Source organism: Lissotriton vulgaris, chromosome 1_1 (genome assembly GCF_964263255.1).
Source record: "Lissotriton vulgaris chromosome 1_1, aLisVul1.2, whole genome shotgun sequence".
NCBI classification, from domain to species: Eukaryota; Metazoa; Chordata; class Amphibia; order Caudata; family Salamandridae; genus Lissotriton; species Lissotriton vulgaris.
Genome location: NC_141685.1, coordinates 230408499 through 230433636, shown reverse-complemented (window position 1 = coordinate 230433636; position 25138 = coordinate 230408499). Strand labels below are relative to the sequence as shown.

Genomic DNA, 25138 nt, shown 5'->3' with positions numbered 1-25138 from the left:
TTAGGACAAGTAATCTTTTTTCCTAAATTATTACAATACAGAAATTCCTAGCCAAAAACAATCAGTTTTATGAAGAAATTATATTCATTGAAATAAATATCTATCGATCTTTCTATCTAGCTATCTTTCTATTCATCAATATATATATTTATATATGTATATATATATAATCAGCTCACTTTACCATTTGCAGCTTATAACTATTAGCCACCAGGGGTCACTACTAACCAAAAGCAGTCATTCTACTTGTAAATCGTGCCAATCGAGTGGAACAGCAGCCTAGGATTCACCACTGCTTCATCTCATTTTCCAACAGATTGTAGACGTAAATTGGTTTTGATGGTACGCCTGTGCATGCTGAAATATTCAGAGCATATTCTGAATTTCAGTTAACACATCAGTAAGCATTTTGGCCATCAGTGAATTCAACCTTTTTTCTCAATCGGAATAGGCAAGGATAATGACAGATATATTTTACAATGTTAGAAAGTACATCATTTTATTTAATTGTGTGAATAAAAGGAATCGCCTCCCCGTCGGGGAATTGAACCCCGGTCTCCCGCGTGACAGGCGGGGATACTGACCACTATACTAACGAGGACTTATTGGCTTCAGTTAAACAGTGCTCACCTCCCTGGGGTTAAGGCATGCTCTCGATCAATTCTCAGTATTGTAATAGGCAGAATTGCTGCTTTTGGTTAGGACAAGTAATCTTTTTTCCTAAATTATTACAATACAGAAATTCCTAGCCAAAAACAATCAGTTTTAGGAAGAAATTATATTCATTGAAATAAATATCTATCGATCTTTCTATCTAGCTATCTTTCTATTCATCAATATATATATTTATATATATATATATATATATATATATATATATAATCAGCTCACTTTACCATTTACAGCTTAAAACTATTAGCCACCACGGGTCACTACTAACCAAAAGCAGTCATTCTCCTTGTAAATCGTGCCAATCGAGTGGAACAGCAGCCTAGGATTCACCACTGCTTCATCTCATTTTCCAACAGATTGTAGACGTAAATTGGTTTTGATGGTACGCCTGTGCATGCTGAAATATTCAGAGCATATTCTGAATTTCAGTTAACACATCAGTAAGCATTTTGGCCATCAGTGAATTCAACCTTTTTTCTCAATCGGAATAGGCAAGGATAATGACAGATATATTTTACAATGTTAGAAAGTACATCATTTTATTTAATTGTGTGAATAAAAGGAATCGCCTCCCCGTCGGGGAATTGAACCCCGGTCTCTGGCGTGACAGGCGGGGATACTGACCACTATACTAACGAGGACTTATTGGCTTCAGTTAAACAGTGCTCACCTCCCTGGGGTTAAGGCATGCCCTCGATCAATTCTCAGTATTGTAATAGGCAGAATTGCTGCTTTTGGTTAGGACAAGTAATCTTTTTTCCTAAATTATTACAATACAGAAATTTCTAGCCAAAAACAATCAGTTTTATGAAGAAATTATATTCATTGAAATAAATATCTATCGATCTTTCTATCTAGCTATCTTTCTATTCATCAATATATATATTTATATATATATATATATATAATCAGCTCACTTTACCATTTGCAGCTTATAACTATTAGCCACCAGGGGTCACTACTAACCAAAAGCAGTCATTCTACTTGTAAATCGTGCCAATCGAGTGGAACAGCAGCCTAGGATTCACCACTGCTTCATCTCATTTTCCAACAGATTGTAGACGTAAATTGGTTTTGATGGTACGCCTGTGCATGCTGAAATATTCAGAGCATATTCTGAATTTAAGTTAACACATCAGTAAGCATTTTGGCCATCAGTGAATTCAACCTTTTTTCTCAATCGGAATAGGCGAGGATAATGACAGATATATTTTACAATGTTAGAAAGTACATCATTTTATTTAATTGTGTGAATAAAAGGAATCGCCTCCCCGTCGGGGAATTGAACCCCGGTCTCCCGCGTGACAGGCGGGGATACTGACCACTATACTAACGAGGACTTATTGGCTTCAGTTAAACAGTGCTCACCTCCCTGGGGTTAAGGCATGCCCTCGATCAATTCTCAGTATTGTAATAGGCAGAATTGCTGCTTTTGGTTAGGACAAGTAATCTTTTTTCCTAAATTATTACAATACAGAAATTCCTAGCCAAAAACAATCAGTTTTATGAAGAAATTATTTCATTGAAATAAATATCTATCGATCTGTCTATCTAGCTATCTTTCTATTCATCAAAATATATATATATATATATATATAATCAGCTCACTTTACCATTTGCAGCTTATAACTATTAGCCACCACGGGTCACTACTAACCAAAAGCAGTCATTCTCCTTGTAAATCGTGCCAATCGAGTGGAACAGCAGCCTAGGATTCACGACTGCTTCATCTCATTTTCCAACAGATTGTAGACGTAAATTGGTTTTGATGGTACGCCTGTGCATGCTGAAATATTCAGATCATATTCTGAATTTCAGTTAACACATCAGTAAGCATTTTGGCCATCAGTGAATTCAACCTTTTTTCTCAATCGGAATAGGCAAGGATAATGACAGATATATTTTACAATGTTAGAAAGTACATCATTTTATTTAATTGTGTGAATAAAAGGAATCGCCTCCCCGTCGGGGAATTGAACCCCGGTCTCTGGCGTGACAGGCGGGGATATTGACCACTATACTAACGAGGACTTATTGGCTTAATTTAAACAGTGCTCACCTCCCTGGGGTTAAGGCATGCCCTCGATCAATTCTCAGTATTGTAATAGGCAGAATTGCTGCTTTTGGTTAGGACAAGTAATCTTTTTTCCTAAATTATTACAATACAGAAATTCCTAGCCAAAAACAATCAGTTTTAGGAAGAAATTATATTCATTGAAATAAATATCTATCGATCTTTCTATCTAGCTATCTTTCTATTCATCAATATATATATTTTTATATATATATATATATATATATATATATATATATATATATATATATATATATATATAATCAGCTCACTTTACCATTTACAGCTTATAACTATTAGCCACCAGGGGTCACTACTAACCAAAAGCAGTCATTCTACTTGTAAATCGTGCCAATCGAGTGGAACAGCAGCCTAGGATTCACCACTGCTTCATCTCATTTTCCAACAGATTGTAGACGTAAATTGGTTTTGATGGTACGCCTGTGCATGCTGAAATATTCAGATCATATTCTGAATTTCAGTTAACACATCAGTAAGCATTTTGGCCATCAGTGAATTCAACCTTTTTTCTCAATCGGAATAGGCAAGGATAATGACAGATATATTTTACAATGTTAGAAAGTACATCATTTTATTTAATTGTGTGAATAAAAGGAATCACCTCCCCGTCGGGGAATTGAACCCCGGTCTCTGGCGTGACAGGCGGGGATACTGACCACTATACTCACAAGGACTTATTGGCTTCAGTTAAACAGTGCTCACCTCCCTGGGGTTAAGGCATGCCCTCGATCAATTCTCAGTATTGTAATAGGCAGAATTGCTGCTTTTGGTTAGGACAAGTAATCTTTTTTCCTAAATTATTACAATACAGAAATTCCTAGCCAAAAACAATCAGTTTTATGAAGAAATTATATTCATTGAAATAAATATCTATCGATCTTTCTATCTAGCTATCTTTCTATTCATCAATATATATATTTATATATGTATATATATATAATCAGCTCACTTTACCATTTGCAGCTTATAACTATTAGCCACCAGGGGTCACTACTAACCAAAAGCAGTCATTCTACTTGTAAATCGTGCCAATCGAGTGGAACAGCAGCCTAGGATTCACCACTGCTTCATCTCATTTTCCAACAGATTGTAGACGTAAATTGGTTTTGATGATACGCCTGTGCATGCTGAAATATTCAGAGCATATTCTGAATTTCAGTTAACACATCAGTAAGCATTTTGGCCATCAGTGAATTCAACCTTTTTTCTCAATCGGAATAGGCAAGGATAATGACAGATATATTTTACAATGTTAGAAAGTACATCATTTTATTTAATTGTGTGAATAAAAGGAATCGCCCCCCCGTCGGGGAATTGAACCCCGGTCTCCCGCGTGACAGGCGGGGATACTGACCACTATACTAACGAGGACTTATTGGCTTCAGTTAAACAGTGCTCACCTCCCTGGGGTTAAGGCATGCCCTCGATCAATTCTCAGTATTGTAATAGGCAGAATTGCTGCTTTTGGTTAGGACAAGTAATCTTTTTTCCTAAATTATTACAATACAGAAATTCCTAGCCAAAAACAATCAGTTTTAGGAAGAAATTATATTCATTGAAATAAATATCTATCGATCTTTCTATCTAGCTATCTTTCTATTCATCAATATATATATTTATATATATATATATATATATATATATAATAATCAGCTCACTTTACCATTTACAGCTTAAAACTATTAGCCACCACGGGTCACTACTAACCAAAAGCAATCATTCTCCTTGTAAATCGTGCCAATCGAGTGGAACAGCAGCCTAGGATTCACGACTGCTTCATCTCATTTTCCAACAGATTGTAGACGTAAATTGGTTTTGATGGTACGCCTGTGCATGCTGAAATATTCAGATCATATTCTGAATTTCAGTTAACACATCAGTAAGCATTTTGGCCATCAGTGAATTCAACCTTTTTTCTCAATCGGAATAGGCAAGGATAATGACAGATATATTTTACAATGTTAGAAAGTACATCATTTTATTTAATTGTGTGAATAAAAGGAATCGCCTCCCCGTCGGGGAATTGAACCCCGGTCTCCCGCGTGACAGGCGGGGATACTGACCACTATACTAACGAGGACTTATTGGCTTCAGTTAAACAGTGCTCACCTCCCTGGGGTTAAGGCATGCCCTCGATCAATTCTCAGTATTGTAATAGGCAGAATTGCTGCTTTTGGTTAGGACAAGTAATCTTTTTTCCTAAATTATTACAATACAGAAATTCCTAGCCAAAAACAATCAGTTTTATGAAGAAATTATTTCATTGAAATAAATATCTATCGATCTGTCTATCTAGCTATCTTTCTATTCATCAATATATATATATATATATATATATATATATAATCAGCTCACTTTACCATTTGCAGCTTATAACTATTAGCCACCACGGGTCACTACTAACCAAAAGCAGTCATTCTCCTTGTAAATCGTGCCAATCGAGTGGAACAGCAGCCTAGGATTCACGACTGCTTCATCTCATTTTCCAACAGATTGTAGACGTAAATTGGTTTTGATGGTACGCCTGTGCATGCTGAAATATTCAGATCATATTCTGAATTTCAGTTAACACATCAGTAAGCATTTTGGCCATCAGTGAATTCAACCTTTTTTCTCAATCGGAATAGGCAAGGATAATGACAGATATATTTTACAATGTTAGAAAGTACATCATTTTATTTAATTGTGTGAATAAAAGGAATCGCCTCCCCGTCGGGGAATTGAACCCCGGTCTCTGGCGTGACAGGCGGGGATATTGACCACTATACTAACGAGGACTTATTGGCTTCAGTTAAACAGTGCTCACCTCCCTGGGGTTAAGGCATGCCCTCGATCAATTCTCAGTATTGTAATAGGCAGAATTGCTGCTTTTGGTTAGGACAAGTAATCTTTTTTCCTAAATTATTACAATACAGAAATTCCTAGCCAAAAACAATCAGTTTTATGAAGAAATTATATTCATTGAAATAAATATCTATCGATCTTTCTATCTAGCTATCTTTCTATTCATCAATATATATATTTATATATATATATATATATAATCAGCTCACTTTACCATTTGCAGCTTATAACTATTAGCCACCAGGGGTCACTACTAACCAAAAGCAGTCATTCTACTTGTAAATCGTGCCAATCGAGTGGAACAGCAGCCTAGGATTCACCACTGCTTCATCTCATTTTCCAACAGATTGTAGACGTAAATTGGTTTTGATGGTACGCCTGTGCATGCTGAAATATTCAGATCATATTCTGAATTTCAGTTAACACATCAGTAAGCATTTTGGCCATCAGTGAATTCAACCTTTTTTCTCAATCGGAATAGGCAAGGATAATGACAGATGTATTTTACAATGTTAGAAAGTACATCATTTTATTTAATTGTGTGAATAAAAGGAATCGCCTCCCCGTCGGGGAATTGAACCCCGGTCTCTGGCGTGACAGGCGGGGATACTGACCACTATATTAACGAGGACTTATTGGCTTCAGTTAAACAGTGCTCACCTTCCTGGGGTTAAGGCATGCCCTCGATCAATTCTCAGTATTGTAATAGGCAGAATTGCTGCTTTTGGTTAGGACAACTAATCTTTTTTCCTAAATTATTACAATACAGAAATTCCTAGCCAAAAACAATCAGTTTTATGAAGAAATTATTTCATTGAAATAAATATCTATCGATCTGTCTATCTAGCTATCTTTCTATTCATATATATATATATATATATATATATATATATATATATATATATATATATATATATATATATAATCAGCTCACTTTACCATTTGCAGCTTATAACTATTAGCCACCACGGGTCACTACTAACCAAAAGCACTCATTCTCCTTGTAAATTGTGCCAATCGAGTGGAACAGCAGCCTAGGATTCACGACTGCTTCATCTCATTTTCCAACAGATTGTAGACGTAAATTGGTTTTGATGGTACGCCTGTGCATGCTGAAATATTCAGATCATATTCTGAATTTCAGTTAACACATCAGTAAGCATTTTGGCCATCAGTGAATTCAACCTTTTTTCTCAATCGGAATAGGCAAGGATAATGACAGATATATTTTACAATGTTAGAAAGTACATCATTTTATTTAATTGTGTGAATAAAAGGAATCGCCTCCCCGTCGGGGAATTGAACCCCGGTCTCTGGCGTGACAGGCGGGGATACTGACCACTATACTAACAAGGACTTATTGGCTTCAGTTAAACAGTGCTCACCTCCCTGGGGTTAAGGCATGCCCTCGATCAATTCTCAGTATTGTAATAGGCAGAATTGCTGCTTTTGGTTAGGACAAGTAATCTTTTTTCCTAAATTATTACAATACAGAAATTCCTAGCCAAAAACAATCAGTTTTATGAAGAAATTATATTCATTGAAATAAATATCTATCGATCTTTCTATCTACCTATCTTTCTATTCATCAATATATATATTTATATATGTATATATATATAATCAGCTCACTTTACCATTTGCAGCTTATAACTATTAGCCACCAGGGGTCACTACTAACCAAAAGCAGTCATTCTACTTGTAAATCGTGCCAATCGAGTGGAACAGCAGCCTAGGATTCACCACTGCTTCATCTCATTTTCCAACAGATTGTAGACGTAAATTGGTTTTGATGGTACGCCTGTGCATGCTGAAATATTCAGAGCATATTCTGAATTTCAGTTAACACATCAGTAAGCATTTTGGCCATCAGTGAATTCAACCTTTTTTCTCAATCGGAATAGGCAAGGATAATGACAGATATATTTTACAATGTTAGAAAGTACATCATTTTATTTAATTGTGTGAATAAAAGGAATCGCCTCCCCGTCGGGGAATTGAACCCCGGTCTCCCGCGTGACAGGCGGGGATACTGACCACTATACTAACGAGGACTTATTGGCTTCAGTTAAACAGTGCTCACCTCCCTGGGGTTAAGGCATGCTCTCGATCAATTCTCAGTATTGTAATAGGCAGAATTGCTGCTTTTGGTTAGGACAAGTAATCTTTTTTCCTAAATTATTACAATACAGAAATTCCTAGCCAAAAACAATCAGTTTTAGGAAGAAATTATATTCATTGAAATAAATATCTATCGATCTTTCTATCTAGCTATCTTTCTATTCATCAATATATATATTTATATATATATATATATATATATATATAATCAGCTCACTTTACCATTTACAGCTTAAAACTATTAGCCACCACGGGTCACTACTAACCAAAAGCAGTCATTCTCCTTGTAAATCGTGCCAATCGAGTGGAACAGCAGCCTAGGATTCACCACTGCTTCATCTCATTTTCCAACAGATTGTAGACGTAAATTGGTTTTGATGGTACGCCTGTGCATGCTGAAATATTCAGAGCATATTCTGAATTTCAGTTAACACATCAGTAAGCATTTTGGCCATCAGTGAATTCAACCTTTTTTCTCAATCGGAATAGGCAAGGATAATGACAGATATATTTTACAATGTTAGAAAGTACATCATTTTATTTAATTGTGTGAATAAAAGGAATCGCCTCCCCGTCGGGGAATTGAACCCCGGTCTCTGGCGTGACAGGCGGGGATACTGACCACTATACTAACGAGGACTTATTGGCTTCAGTTAAACAGTGCTCACCTCCCTGGGGTTAAGGCATGCCCTCGATCAATTCTCAGTATTGTAATAGGCAGAATTGCTGCTTTTGGTTAGGACAAGTAATCTTTTTTCCTAAATTATTACAATACAGAAATTTCTAGCCAAAAACAATCAGTTTTATGAAGAAATTATATTCATTGAAATAAATATCTATCGATCTTTCTATCTAGCTATCTTTCTATTCATCAATATATATATTTATATATATATATATATATAATCAGCTCACTTTACCATTTGCAGCTTATAACTATTAGCCACCAGGGGTCACTACTAACCAAAAGCAGTCATTCTACTTGTAAATCGTGCCAATCGAGTGGAACAGCAGCCTAGGATTCACCACTGCTTCATCTCATTTTCCAACAGATTGTAGACGTAAATTGGTTTTGATGGTACGCCTGTGCATGCTGAAATATTCAGAGCATATTCTGAATTTAAGTTAACACATCAGTAAGCATTTTGGCCATCAGTGAATTCAACCTTTTTTCTCAATCGGAATAGGCGAGGATAATGACAGATATATTTTACAATGTTAGAAAGTACATCATTTTATTTAATTGTGTGAATAAAAGGAATCGCCTCCCCGTCGGGGAATTGAACCCCGGTCTCCCGCGTGACAGGCGGGGATACTGACCACTATACTAACGAGGACTTATTGGCTTCAGTTAAACAGTGCTCACCTCCCTGGGGTTAAGGCATGCCCTCGATCAATTCTCAGTATTGTAATAGGCAGAATTGCTGCTTTTGGTTAGGACAAGTAATCTTTTTTCCTAAATTATTACAATACAGAAATTCCTAGCCAAAAACAATCAGTTTTATGAAGAAATTATTTCATTGAAATAAATATCTATCGATCTGTCTATCTAGCTATCTTTCTATTCATCAAAATATATATATATATATATATATAATCAGCTCACTTTACCATTTGCAGCTTATAACTATTAGCCACCACGGGTCACTACTAACCAAAAGCAGTCATTCTCCTTGTAAATCGTGCCAATCGAGTGGAACAGCAGCCTAGGATTCACGACTGCTTCATCTCATTTTCCAACAGATTGTAGACGTAAATTGGTTTTGATGGTACGCCTGTGCATGCTGAAATATTCAGATCATATTCTGAATTTCAGTTAACACATCAGTAAGCATTTTGGCCATCAGTGAATTCAACCTTTTTTCTCAATCGGAATAGGCAAGGATAATGACAGATATATTTTACAATGTTAGAAAGTACATCATTTTATTTAATTGTGTGAATAAAAGGAATCGCCTCCCCGTCGGGGAATTGAACCCCGGTCTCTGGCGTGACAGGCGGGGATATTGACCACTATACTAACGAGGACTTATTGGCTTAATTTAAACAGTGCTCACCTCCCTGGGGTTAAGGCATGCCCTCGATCAATTCTCAGTATTGTAATAGGCAGAATTGCTGCTTTTGGTTAGGACATGTAATCTTTTTTCCTAAATTATTACAATACAGAAATTCCTAGCCAAAAACAATCAGTTTTAGGAAGAAATTATATTCATTGAAATAAATATCTATCGATCTTTCTATCTAGCTATCTTTCTATTCATCAATATATATATTTTTATATATATATATATATATATATATATATATATATATATATATAATCAGCTCACTTTACCATTTACAGCTTAAAACTATTAGCCACCACGGGTCACTACTAACCAAAAGCAGTCATTCTCCTTGTAAATCGTGCCAATCGAGTGGAACAGCAGCCTAGGATTCACGACTGCTTCATCTCATTTTCCAACAGATTGTAGACGTAAATTGGTTTTGATGGTACGCCTGTGCATGCTGAAATATTCAGATCATATTCTGAATTTCAGTTAACACATCAGTAAGCATTTTGGCCATCAGTGAATTCAACCTTTTTTCTCAATCGGAATAGGCAAGGATAATGACAGATATATTTTACAATGTTAGAAAGTACATCATTTTATTTAATTGTGTGAATAAAAGGAATCGCCTCCCCGTCGGGGAATTGAACCCCGGTCTCTGGCGTGACAGGCGGGGATACTGACCACTATACTCACAAGGACTTATTGGCTTCAGTTAAACAGTGCTCACCTCCCTGGGGTTAAGGCATGCCCTCGATCAATTCTCAGTATTGTAATAGGCAGAATTGCTGCTTTTGGTTAGGACAAGTAATCTTTTTTCCTAAATTATTACAATACAGAAATTCCTAGCCAAAAACAATCAGTTTTATGAAGAAATTATATTCATTGAAATAAATATCTATCGATCTTTCTATCTAGCTATCTTTCTATTCATCAATATATATATTTATATATGTATATATATATAATCAGCTCACTTTACCATTTGCAGCTTATAACTATTAGCCACCAGGGGTCACTACTAACCAAAAGCAGTCATTCTACTTGTAAATCGTGCCAATCGAGTGGAACAGCAGCCTAGGATTCACCACTGCTTCATCTCATTTTCCAACAGATTGTAGACGTAAATTGGTTTTGATGATACGCCTGTGCATGCTGAAATATTCAGAGCATATTCTGAATTTCAGTTAACACATCAGTAAGCATTTTGGCCATCAGTGAATTCAACCTTTTTTCTCAATCGGAATAGGCAAGGATAATGACAGATATATTTTACAATGTTAGAAAGTACATCATTTTATTTAATTGTGTGAATAAAAGGAATCGCCCCCCCGTCGGGGAATTGAACCCCGGTCTCCCGCGTGACAGGCGGGGATACTGACCACTATACTAACGAGGACTTATTGGCTTCAGTTAAACAGTGCTCACCTCCCTGGGGTTAAGGCATGCCCTCGATCAATTCTCAGTATTGTAATAGGCAGAATTGCTGCTTTTGGTTAGGACAAGTAATCTTTTTTCCTAAATTATTACAATACAGAAATTCCTAGCCAAAAACAATCAGTTTTAGGAAGAAATTATATTCATTGAAATAAATATCTATCGATCTTTCTATCTAGCTATCTTTCTATTCATCAATATATATATTTATATATATATATATATATATATATATAATAATCAGCTCACTTTACCATTTACAGCTTAAAACTATTAGCCACCACGGGTCACTACTAACCAAAAGCAATCATTCTCCTTGTAAATCGTGCCAATCGAGTGGAACAGCAGCCTAGGATTCACGACTGCTTCATCTCATTTTCCAACAGATTGTAGACGTAAATTGGTTTTGATGGTACGCCTGTGCATGCTGAAATATTCAGATCATATTCTGAATTTCAGTTAACACATCAGTAAGCATTTTGGCCATCAGTGAATTCAACCTTTTTTCTCAATCGGAATAGGCAAGGATAATGACAGATATATTTTACAATGTTAGAAAGTACATCATTTTATTTAATTGTGTGAATAAAAGGAATCGCCTCCCCGTCGGGGAATTGAACCCCGGTCTCTGGCGTGACAGGCGGGGATATTGACCACTATACTAACGAGGACTTATTGGCTTCAGTTAAACAGTGCTCACCTCCCTGGGGTTAAGGCATGCCCTCGATCAATTCTCAGTATTGTAATAGGCAGAATTGCTGCTTTTGGTTAGGACAAGTAATCTTTTTTCCTAAATTATTACAATACAGAAATTCCTAGCCAAAAACAATCAGTTTTATGAAGAAATTATTTCATTGAAATAAATATCTATCGATCTGTCTATCTAGCTATCTTTCTATTCATCAATATATATATATATATATATATATATATATATAATCAGCTCACTTTACCATTTGCAGCTTATAACTATTAGCCACCACGGGTCACTACTAACCAAAAGCAGTCATTCTCCTTGTAAATCGTGCCAATCGAGTGGAACAGCAGCCTAGGATTCACGACTGCTTCATCTCATTTTCCAACAGATTGTAGACGTAAATTGGTTTTGATGGTACGCCTGTGCATGCTGAAATATTCAGATCATATTCTGAATTTCAGTTAACACATCAGTAAGCATTTTGGCCATCAGTGAATTCAACCTTTTTTCTCAATCGGAATAGGCAAGGATAATGACAGATATATTTTACAATGTTAGAAAGTACATCATTTTATTTAATTGTGTGAATAAAAGGAATCGCCTCCCCGTCGGGGAATTGAACCCCGGTCTCTGGCGTGACAGGCGGGGATATTGACCACTATACTAACGAGGACTTATTGGCTTAAGTTAAACAGTGCTCACCTCCCTGGGGTTAAGGCATGCCCTCGATCAATTCTCAGTATTGTAATAGGCAGAATTGCTGCTTTTGGTTAGGACAAGTAATCTTTTTTCCTAAATTATTACAATACAGAAATTCCTAGCCAAAAACAATCAGTTTTATGAAGAAATTATTTCATTGAAATAAATATCTATCGATCTGTCTATCTAGCTATCTTTCTATTCATCAATATATATATATATATATATATATATATATATATATATATATATAATCAGCTCACTTTACCATTTGCAGCTTATAACTATTAGCCACCACGGGTCACTACTAACCAAAAGCAGTCATTCTCCTTGTAAATCGTGCCAATCGAGTGGAACAGCAGCCTAGGATTCACGACTGCTTCATCTCATTTTCCAACAGATTGTAGACGTAAATTGGTTTTGATGGTACGCCTGTGCATGCTGAAATATTCAGATCATATTCTGAATTTCAGTTAACACATCAGTAAGCATTTTGGCCATCAGTGAATTCAACCTTTTTTCTCAATCGGAATAGGCAAGGATAATGACAGATATATTTTACAATGTTAGAAAGTACATCATTTTATTTAATTGTGTGAATAAAAGGAATCGCCTCCCCGTCGGGGAGTTGAACCCCGGTCTCCCGCGTGACAGGCGGGGATACTGACCACTATACTAACGAGGACTTATTGGCTTCAGTTAAACAGTGCTCACCTCCCTGGGGTTAAGGCATGCCCTCGATCAATTCTCAGTATTGTAATAGGCAGAATTGCTGCTTTTGGTTAGGACAAGTAATCTTTTTTCCTAAATTATTACAATACAGAAATTCCTAGCCAAAAACAATCAGTTTTATGAAGAAATTATTTCATTGAAATAAATATCTATCGATCTGTCTATCTAGCTATCTTTCTATTCATCAATATATATATATATATATATATATATATATATATATAATCAGCTCACTTTACCATTTGCAGCTTATAACTATTAGCCACCACGGGTCACTACTAACCAAAAGCACTCATTCTCCTTGTAAATCGTGCCAATCGAGTGGAACAGCAGCCTAGGATTCACGACTGCTTCATCTCATTTTCCAACAGATTGTAGACGTAAATTGGTTTTGATGGTACGCCTGTGCATGCTGAAATATTCAGATCATATTCTGAATTTCAGTTAACACATCAGTAAGCATTTTGGCCATCAGTGAATTCAACCTTTTTTCTCAATCGGAATAGGCAAGGATAATGACAGATATATTTTACAATGTTAGAAAGTACATCATTTTATTTAATTGTGTGAATAAAAGGAATCGCCTCCCCGTCGGGGAATTGAACCCCGGTCTCTGGCGTGACAGGCGGGGATATTGACCACTATACTAACGAGGACTTATTGGCTTAAGTTAAACAGTGCTCACCTCCCTGGGGTTAAGGCATGCCCTCGATCAATTCTCAGTATTGTAATAGGCAGAATTGCTGCTTTTGGTTAGGACAAGTAATCTTTTTTCCTAAATTATTACAATACAGAAATTCCTAGCCAAAAACAATCAGTTTTAGGAAGAAATTATATTCATTGAAATAAATATCTATCGATCTTGCTATCTAGCTATCTTTCTATTCATCAATATATATATTTATATATATATATATATATATATATATATATATATATATATATATATATATATATATATATATATATAATCAGCTCACTTTACCATTTACAGCTTAAAACTATTAGCCACCACGGGTCACTACTAACCAAAAGCAGTCATTCTCCTTGTAAATCGTGCCAATCGAGTGGAACAGCAGCCTAGGATTCACGACTGCTTCATCTCATTTTCCAACAGATTGTAGACGTAAATTGGTTTTGATGGTACGCCTGTGCATGCTGAAATATTCAGATCATATTCTGAATTTCAGTTAACACATCAGTAAGCATTTTGGCCATCAGTGAATTCAACCTTTTTTCTCAATCGGAATAGGCAAGGATAATGACAGATATATTTTACAATGTTAGAAAGTACATCATTTTATTTAATTGTGTGAATAAAAGGAATCGCCTCCCCGTCGGGGAATTGAACCCGGGTCTCTGGCGTGACAGGCGGGGATACTGACCACTATACTAACAAGGACTTATTGGCTTCAGTTAAACAGTGCTCACCTCCCTGGGGTTAAGGCATGCCCTCGATCAATTCTCAGTATTGTAATAGGCAGAATTGCTGCTTTTGGTTAGGACAAGTAATCTTTTTTCCTAAATTATTACAATACAGAAATTCCTAGCCAAAAACAATCAGTTTTATGAAGAAATTATATTCATTGAAATAAATATCTATCGATCTTTCTATCTAGCTATCTTTCTATTCATCAATATATTTATTTATATATGTATATATATATAATCAGCTCACTTTACCATTTGCAGCTTATAACTATTAGCCACCAGGGGTCACTACTAACCAAAAGCAGTCATTCTACTTGTAAATCGTGCCAATCGAGTGGAACAGCAGCCTAGGATTCACCACTGCTTCATCTCATTTTCCAACAGATTGTAGACGTAAATTGGTTTTGATGGTACGCCTGTGCATGCTGAAATATTCAGAGCATATTCTGAATTTCAGTTAACACATCAGTAAGCATTTTGGCCATCAGTGAATTCAACCTTTTTTCTCAATCGGAATAGGCAAGGATAATGACAGATATATTTTACAATGTTAGAAAGTACATCATTTTATTTAATTGTGTGAATAAAAGGAATCGCCTCCCCGTCGGGGAATTGAACCCCGGTCTCCCGCGTGACAGGCGGGGATACTGACCACTATACTAACGAGGACTTATTGGCTTCAGTTAAACAGTGCTCACCTCCCTGGGGTTAAGGCATGCCCTCGATCAATTCTCAGTATTGTAATAGGCAGAATTGCTGCTTTTGGTTAGGACAAGTAATCTTTTTTCCTAAATTATTACAATACAGAAATTCCTAGCCAAAAACAATCAGTTTTAGGAAGAAATTATATTCATTGAAATAAATATCTATCGATCTTTCTATCTAGCTATCTTTCTATTCATCAATATATATATTTATATATATATATATATATATAATCAGCTCACTTTACCATTTACAGCTTAAAACTATTAGCCACCACGGGTCACTACTAACCAAAAGCAGTCATTCTCCTTGTAAATCGTGCCAATCGAGTGGAACAGCAGCCTAGGATTCACCACTGCTTCATCTCATTTTCCAACAGATTGTAGACGTAAATTGGTTTTGATGGTACGCCTGTGCATGCTGAAATATTCAGAGCATATTCTGAATTTCAGTTAACACATCAGTAAGCATTTTGGCCATCAGTGAATTCAACCTTTTTTCTCAATCGGAATAGGCAAGGATAATGACAGATATATTTTACAATGTTAGAAAGTACATCATTTTATTTAATTGTGTGAATAAAAGGAATCGCCTCCCCGTCGGGGAATTGAACCCCGGTCTCTGGCGTGACAGGCGGGGATACTGACCACTATACTAACGAGGACTTATTGGCTTCAGTTAAACAGTGCTCACCTCCCTGGGGTTAAGGCATGCCCTCGATCAATTCTCAGTATTGTAATAGGCAGAATTGCTGCTTTTGGTTAGGACAAGTAATCTTTTTTCCTAAATTATTACAATACAGAAATTCCTAGCCAAAAACAATCAGTTTTATGAAGAAATTATATTCATTGAAATAAATATCTATCGATCTTTCTATCTAGCTATCTTTCTATTCATCAATATATATATTTATATATATATATATATATAATCAGCTCACTTTACCATTTGCAGCTTATAACTATTAGCCACCAGGGGTCACTACTAACCAAAAGCAGTCATTCTGCTTGTAAATCGTGCCAATCGAGTGGAACAGCAGCCTAGGATTCACCACTGCTTCATCTCATTTTCCAACAGATTGTAGACGTAAATTGGTTTTGATGGTACGCCTGTGCATGCTGAAATATTCAGATCATATTCTGAATTTCAGTTAACACATCAGTAAGCATTTTGGCCATCAGTGAATTCAACCTTTTTTCTCAATCGGAATAGGCAAGGATAATGACAGATGTATTTTACAATGTTAGAAAGTACATCATTTTATTTAATTGTGTGAATAAAAGGAATCGCCTCCCCGTCGGGGAATTGAACCCCGGTCTCTGGCGTGACAGGCGGGGATACTGACCACTATACTAACGAGGACTTATTGGCTTCAGTTAAACAGTGCTCACCTTCCTGGGGTTAAGGCATGCCCTCGATCAATTCTCAGTATTGTAATAGGCAGAATTGCTGCTTTTGGTTAGGACAACTAATCTTTTTTCCTAAATTATTACAATACAGAAATTCCTAGCCAAAAACAATCAGTTTTATGAAGAAATTATTTCATTGAAATAAATATCTATCGATCTGTCTATCTAGCTATCTTTCTATTCATCAATATATATATATATATATATATATATATATATATATATATATATATATATATATATATATATATAATCAGCTCACTTTACCATTTGCAGCTTATAACTATTAGCCACCACGGGTCACTACTAACCAAAAGCACTCATTCTCCTTGTAAATCGTGCCAATCGAGTGGAACAGCAGCCTAGGATTCACGACTGCTTCATCTCATTTTCCAACAGATTGTAGACGTAAATTGGTTTTGATGGTACGCCTGTGCATGCTGAAATATTCAGATCATATTCTGAATTTCAGTTAACACATCAGTAAGCATTTTGGCCATCAGTGAATTCAACCTTTTTTCTCAATCGGAATAGGCAAGGATAATGACAGATATATTTTACAATGTTAGAAAGTACATCATTTTATTTAATTGTGTGAATAAAAGGAATCGCCTCCCCGTCGGGGAACTGAACCCCGGTCTCTGGCGTGACAGGCGGGGATATTGACCACTATACTAACGAGGACTTATTGGCTTAAGTTAAACAGTGCTCACCTCCCTGGGGTTAAGGCATGCCCTCGATCAATTCTCAGTATTGTAATAGGCAGAATTGCTGCTTTTGGTTAGGACAAGTAATCTTTTTTCCTAAATTATTACAATACAGAAATTCCTAGCCAAAAACAATCAGTTTTAGGAAGAAATTATATTAATTGAAATAAATATCTATCGATCTTGCTATCTAGCTATCTTTCTATTCATCAATATATATATTTATATATATATATATATATATATATATATATATATATATATATATATATATATATATATATATATATATATATATATATATAATCAGCTCACTTTACCATTTACAGCTTAAAACTATTAGCCACCACGGGTCACTACTAACCAAAAGCAGTCATTCTCCTTGTAAATCGTGCCAATCGAGTGGAACAGCATCCTAGGATTCACGACTGCTTCATCTCATTTTCCAACAGATTGTAGACGTAAATTGGTTTTGATGGTACGCCTGTGCATGCTGAAATATTCAGATCATATTCTGAATTTCAGTTAACACATCAGTAAGCATTTTGGCCATCAGTGAATTCAACCTTTTTTCTCAATCGGAATAGGCAAGGATAATGACAGATATATTTTACAATGTTAGAAAGTACATCATTTTATTTAATTGTGTGAATAAAAGGAATCGCCTCCCCGTCGGGGAATTGAACCCCGGTCTCTGGCGTGACAGGCGGGGATACTGACCACTATACTAACAAGGACTTATTGGCTTCAGTTAAACAGTGCTCACCTCCCTGGGGTTAAGGCATGCCCTCGATCAATTCTCAGTATTGTAATAGGCAGAATTGCTGCTTTTGGTTAGGACAAGTAATCTTTTTTCCTAAATTATTACAATACAGAAATTCCTAGCCAAAAACAATCAGTTTTATGAAGAAATTATATTCATTGAAATAAATATCTATCGATCTTTCTATCTAGCTATCTTTCTATTCATCAATATATATATTTATATATGTATATATATATAATCAGCTCACTTTACCATTTGCAGCTTATAACTATTAGCCACCAGGGGTCACTACTAACCAAAAGCAGTCATTCTACTTGTAAATCGTGCCAATCGAGTGGAACAGCAGCCTAGGATTCACCACTGCTTCATCTCATTTTCCAACAGATTGTAGACGTAAATTGGTTTTGATGGTACGCCTGTGCATGCTGAAATATTCAGATCATATTCTGAATTTCAGTTAACACATCAGTAAGCATTTTGGCCATCAGTGAATTCAACCTTTTTTCTCAATCGGAATAGGCAAGGATAATGACAGATATATTTTACAATGTTAGAAAGTACATCATTTTATTTAATTGTGTGAATAAAAGGAATCGCCTCCCCGTCGGGGAATTGAACCCGGGTCTCTGGCGTGACAGGCAGGGATACTGACCACTATACTAACAAGGACTTATTGGCTTCAGTTAAACAGTGCTCACCTCCCTGGGGTTAAGGCATGCCCTCGATCAATTCTCAGTATTGTAATAGGCAGAATTGCTGCTTTTGGTTAGGACAAGTAATCTTTTTTCCTAAATTATTACAATACAGAAATTCCTAGCCAAAAACAATCAGTTTTATGAAGAAATTATATTCATTGAAATAAATATCTATCGATCTTTCTATCTAGCTATCTTTCTATTCATCAATATATATATTTATATATGTATATATATATAATCAGCTCACTTTACCATTTGCAGCTTATAACTATTAGCCACCAGGGGTCACTACTAACCAAAAGCAGTCATTCTACTTGTAAATCGTGCCAATCGAGTGGAACAGCAGCCTAGGATTCACCACTGCTTCATCTCATTTTCCAACAGATTGTAGACGTAAATTGGTTTTGATGGTACGCCTGTGCATGCTGAAATATTCAGAGCATATTCTGAATTTCAGTTAACACATCAGTAAGCATTTTGGCCATCAGTGAATTCAACCTTTTTTCTCAATCGGAATAGGCAAGGATAATGACAGATATATTTTACAATGTTAGAAAGTACATCATTTTATTTAATTGTGTGAATAAAAGGAATCGCCTCCCCGTCGGGGAATTGAACCCCGGTATCCCGCGTGACAGGCGGGGATACTGACCACTATACTAACGAGGACTTATTGGCTTCAGTTAAACAGTGCTCACCTCCCTGGGGTTAAGGCATGCCCTCGATCAATTCTCAGTATTGTAATAGGCAGAATTGCTGCTTTTGGTTAGGACAAGTAATCTTTTTTCCTAAATTATTACAATACAGAAATTCCTAGCCAAAAACAATCAGTTTTAGGAAGAAATTATATTCATTGAAATAAATATCTATCGATCTTTCTATCTAGCTATCTTTCTATTCATCAATATATATATTTATATATATATATATATATATAATCAGCTCACTTTACCATTTACAGCTTAAAACTATTAGCCACCACGGGTCACTACTAACCAAAAGCAGTCATTCTCCTTGTAAATCGTGCCAATCGAGTGGAACAGCAGCCTAGGATTCACCACTGCTTCATCTCATTTTCCAACAGATTGTAGACGTAAATTGGTTTTGATGGTACGCCTGTGCATGCTGAAATATTCAGAGCATATTCTGAATTTCAGTTAACACATCAGTAAGCATTTTGGCCATCAGTGAATTCAACCTTTTTTCTCAATCGGAATAGGCAAGGATAATGACAGATATATTTTACAATGTTAGAAAGTACATCATTTTATTTAATTGTGTGAATAAAAGGAATCGCGTCCCCGTCGGGGAATTGAACCCCAGTCTCTGGCGTGACAGGCGGGGATACTGACCACTATACTAACGAGGACTTATTGGCTTCAGTTAAACAGTGCTCACCTCCCTGGGGTTAAGGCATGCCCTCGATCAATTCTCAGTATTGTAATAGGCAGAATTGCTGCTTTTGGTTAGGACAAGTAATCTTTTTTCCTAAATTATTACAATACAGAAATTCCTAGCCAAAAACAATCAGTTTTATGAATAAATTATATTCATTGAAATAAATATCTATCGATCTTTCTATCTAGCTATCTTTCTATTCATCAATATATATATTTATATATATATATATATATAATCAGCTCACTTTACCATTTGCAGCTTATAACTATTAGCCACCAGGGGTCACTACTAACCAAAAGCAGTCATTCTACTTGTAAATCGTGCCAATCGAGTGGAACAGCAGCCTAGGATTCACCACTGCTTCATCTCATTTTCCAACAGATTGTAGACGTAAATTGGTTTTGATGGTACGCCTGTGCATGCTGAAATATTCAGATCATATTCTGAATTTCAGTTAACACATCAGTAAGCATTTTGGCCATCAGTGAATTCAACCTTTTTTCTCAATCGGAATAGGCAAGGATAATGACAGATGTATTTTACAATGTTAGAAAGTACATCATTTTATTTAATTGTGTGAATAAAAGGAATCGCCTCCCCGTCGGGGAATTGAACCCCGGTCTCTGGCGTGACAGGCGGGGATACTGACCACTATACTAACGAGGACTTATTGGCTTCAGTTAAACAGTGCTCACCTTCCTGGGGTTAAGGCATGCCCTCGATCAATTCTCAGTATTGTAATAGGCAGAATTGCTGCTTTTGGTTAGGACAACTAATCTTTTTTCCTAAATTATTACAATACAGAAATTCCTAGCCAAAAACAATCAGTTTTATGAAGAAATTATTTCATTGAAATAAATATCTATCGATCTGTCTATCTAGCTATCTTTCTATTCATCAATATATATATATATATATATATATATATATATATATATATATATATATATATATATATATATAATCAGCTCACTTTACCATTTGCAGCTTATAACTATTAGCCACCACGGGTCACTACTAACCAAAAGCACTCATTCTCCTTGTAAATCGTGCCAATCGAGTGGAACAGCAGCCTAGGATTCACGACTGCTTCATCTCATTTTCCAACAGATTGTAGACGTAAATTGGTTTTGATGGTACGCCTGTGCATGCTGAAATATTCAGATCATATTCTGAATTTCAGTTAACACATCAGTAAGCATTTTGGCCATCAGTGAATTCAACCTTTTTTCTCAATCGGAATAGGCAAGGATAATGACAGATATATTTTACAATGTTAGAAAGTACATCATTTTATTTAATTGTGTGAATAAAAGGAATCGCCTCCCCGTCGGGGAACTGAACCCCGGTCTCTGGCGTGACAGGCGGGGATATTGACCACTATACTAACGAGGACTTATTGGCTTAAGTTAAACAGTGCTCACCTCCCTGGGGTTAAGGCATGCCCTCGATCAATTCTCAGTATTGTAATAGGCAGAATTGCTGCTTTTGGTTAGGACAAGTAATCTTTTTTCCTAAATTATTACAATACAGAAATTCCTAGCCAAAAACAATCAGTTTTAGGAAGAAATTATATTAATTGAAATAAATATCTATCGATCTTGCTATCTAGCTATCTTTCTATTCATCAATATATATATTATATATATATATATATATATATATATATATATATATATATATATATATATATATATATATATATATATATATATATATATATATAATCAGCTCACTTTACCATTTACAGCTTAAAACTATTAGCCACCACGGGTCACTACTAACCAAAAGCAGTCATTCTCCTTGTAAATCGTGCCAATCGAGTGGAACAGCATCCTAGGATTCACGACTGCTTCATCTCATTTTCCAACAGATTGTAGACGTAAATTGGTTTTGATGGTACGCCTGTGCATGCTGAAATATTCAGATCATATTCTGAATTTCAGTTAACACATCAGTAAGCATTTTGGCCATCAGTGAATTCAACCTTTTTTCTCAATCGGAATAGGCAAGGATAATGACAGATATATTTTACAATGTTAGAAAGTACATCATTTTATTTAATTGTGTGAATAAAAGGAATCGCCTCCACGTCGGGGAATTGAACCCCGGTCTCTGGCGTGACAGGCGGGGATACTGACCACTATACTAACAAGGACTTATTGGCTTCAGTTAAACAGTGCTCACCTCCCTGGGGTTAAGGCATGCCCTCGATCAATTCTCAGTATTGTAATAGGCAGAATTGCTGCTTTTGGTTAGGACAAGTAATCTTTTTTCCTAAATTATTACAATACAGAAATTCCTAGCCAAAAACAATCAGTTTTATGAAGAAATTATATTCATTGAAATAAATATCTATCGATCTTTCTATCTAGCTATCTTTCTATTCATCAATATATATATTTATATATGTATATATATATAATCAGCTCACTTTACCATTTGCAGCTTATAACTATTAGCCACCAGGGGTCACTACTAACCAAAAGCAGTCATTCTACTTGTAAATCGTGCCAATCGAGTGGAACAGCAGCCTAGGATTCACCACTGCTTCATCTCATTTTCCAACAGATTGTAGACGTAAATTGGTTTTGATGGTACGCCTGTGCATGCTGAAATATTCAGAGCATATTCTGAATTTCAGTTAACACATCAGTAAGCATTTTGGCCATCAGTGAATTCAACCTTTTTTCTCAATCGGAATAGGCAAGGATAATGACAGATATATTTTACAATGTTAGAAAGTACATCATTTTATTTAATTGTGTGAATAAAAGGAATCGCCTCCCCGTCGGGGAATTGAACCCCGGTCTCCCGCGTGACAGGCGGGGATACTGACCACTATACTAACGAGGACTTATTGGCTTCAGTTAAACAGTGCTCACCTCCCTGGGGTTAAGGCATGCTCTCGATCAATTCTCAGTATTGTAATAGGCAGAATTGCTGCTTTTGGTTAGGACAAGTAATCTTTTTTCCTAAATTATTACAATACAGAAATTCCTAGCCAAAAACAATCAGTTTTAGGAAGAAATTATATTCATTGAAATAAATATCTATCGATCTTTCTATCTAGCTATCTTTCTATTCATCAATATATATATTTATATATATATATATATATATATATATAATCAGCTCACTTTACCATTTACAGCTTAAAACTATTAGCCACCACGGGTCACTACTAACCAAAAGCAGTCATTCTCCTTGTAAATCGTGCCAATCGAGTGGAACAGCAGCCTAGGATTCACCACTGCTTCATCTCATTTTCCAACAGATTGTAGACGTAAATTGGTTTTGATGGTACGCCTGTGCATGCTGAAATATTCAGCGCATATTCTGAATTTCAGTTAACACATCAGTAAGCATTTTGGCCATCAGTGAATTCAACCTTTTTTCTCAATCGGAATAGGCAAGGATAATGACAGATATATTTTACAATGTTAGAAAGTACATCATTTTATTTAATTGTGTGAATAAAAGGAATCGCCTCCCCGTCGGGGAATTGAACCCCGGTCTCCGCGTGACAGGCGGGGATACTGACCACTATACTAACGAGGACTTATTGGCTTCAGTTAAACAGTGCTCACCTCCCTGGGGTTAAGGCATGCCCTCGATCAATTCTCAGTATTGTAATAGGCAGAATTGCTGCTTTTGGTTAGGACAAGTAATCTTTTTTCCTAAATTATTACAATACAGAAATTCCTAGCCAAAAACAATCAGTTTTAGGAAGAAATTATATTCATTGAAATAAATATCTATCGATCTTTCTATCTAGCTATCTTTCTATTCATCAATATATATATTTATATATATATATATATATATAATCAGCTCACTTTACCATTTACAGCTTAAAACTATTAGCCACCACGGGTCACTACTAACCAAAAGCAGTCATTCTCCTTGTAAATCGTGCCAATCGAGTGGAACAGCAGCCTAGGATTCACCACTGCTTCATCTCATTTTCCAACAGATTGTAGACGTAAATTGGTTTTGATGGTACGCCTGTGCATGCTGAAATATTCAGAGCATATTCTGAATTTCAGTTAACACATCAGTAAGCATTTTGGCCATCAGTGAATTCAACCTTTTTTCTCAATCGGAATAGGCAAGGATAATGACAGATATATTTTACAATGTTAGAAAGTACATCATTTTATTTAATTGTGTGAATAAAAGGAATCGCCTCCCCGTCGGGGAATTGAACCCCGGTCTCTGGCGTGACAGGCGGGGATACTGACCACTATACTAACGAGGACTTATTGGCTTCAGTTAAACAGTGCTCACCTCCCTGGGGTTAAGGCATGCCCTCGATCAATTCTCAGTATTGTAATAGGCAGAATTGCTGCTTTTGGTTAGGACAAGTAATCTTTTTTCCTAAATTATTACAATACAGAAATTCCTAGCCAAAAACAATCAGTTTTATGAAGAAATTATATTCATTGAAATAAATATCTATCGATCTTTCTATCTAGCTATCTTTCTATTCATCAATATATATATTTATATATATATATATATATATAATCAGCTCACTTTACCATTTGCAGCTTATAACTATTAGCCACCAGGGGTCACTACTAACCAAAAGCAGTCATTATACTTGTAAATCGTGCCAATCGAGTGGAACAGCAGCCTAGGATTCACCACTGCTTCATCTCATTTTCCAA

General features: G+C 35.9%; 7 non-coding genes across 7 annotated transcripts; all 7 read right to left on the bottom strand.

The window, feature by feature from the left end:
- Positions 1-529: 529 nt before the first annotated feature.
- TRNAD-GUC (transfer RNA aspartic acid (anticodon GUC)) lies at positions 530-601 on the bottom strand. The gene has a single exon. It is a non-coding gene; the product is annotated as a tRNA-Asp (tRNA).
- Positions 602-1939: 1338 nt separating this feature from the next.
- On the bottom strand, positions 1940-2011 carry TRNAD-GUC (transfer RNA aspartic acid (anticodon GUC)). Its single transcript has one exon. It is a non-coding gene; the product is annotated as a tRNA-Asp (tRNA).
- Positions 2012-4775: 2764 nt separating this feature from the next.
- Positions 4776-4847, bottom strand: TRNAD-GUC (transfer RNA aspartic acid (anticodon GUC)). Its single transcript has one exon. It is a non-coding gene; the product is annotated as a tRNA-Asp (tRNA).
- Positions 4848-7593: 2746 nt separating this feature from the next.
- TRNAD-GUC (transfer RNA aspartic acid (anticodon GUC)) lies at positions 7594-7665 on the bottom strand. The gene has a single exon. It is a non-coding gene; the product is annotated as a tRNA-Asp (tRNA).
- A 1332-nt stretch (positions 7666-8997) lies between these two features.
- On the bottom strand, positions 8998-9069 carry TRNAD-GUC (transfer RNA aspartic acid (anticodon GUC)). The gene has a single exon. It is a non-coding gene; the product is annotated as a tRNA-Asp (tRNA).
- Positions 9070-15376: 6307 nt separating this feature from the next.
- Positions 15377-15448, bottom strand: TRNAD-GUC (transfer RNA aspartic acid (anticodon GUC)). The gene has a single exon. It is a non-coding gene; the product is annotated as a tRNA-Asp (tRNA).
- Positions 15449-23249: 7801 nt separating this feature from the next.
- TRNAD-GUC (transfer RNA aspartic acid (anticodon GUC)) lies at positions 23250-23321 on the bottom strand. Its single transcript has one exon. It is a non-coding gene; the product is annotated as a tRNA-Asp (tRNA).
- Between the last annotated feature and the right edge of the window lie 1817 nt (positions 23322-25138).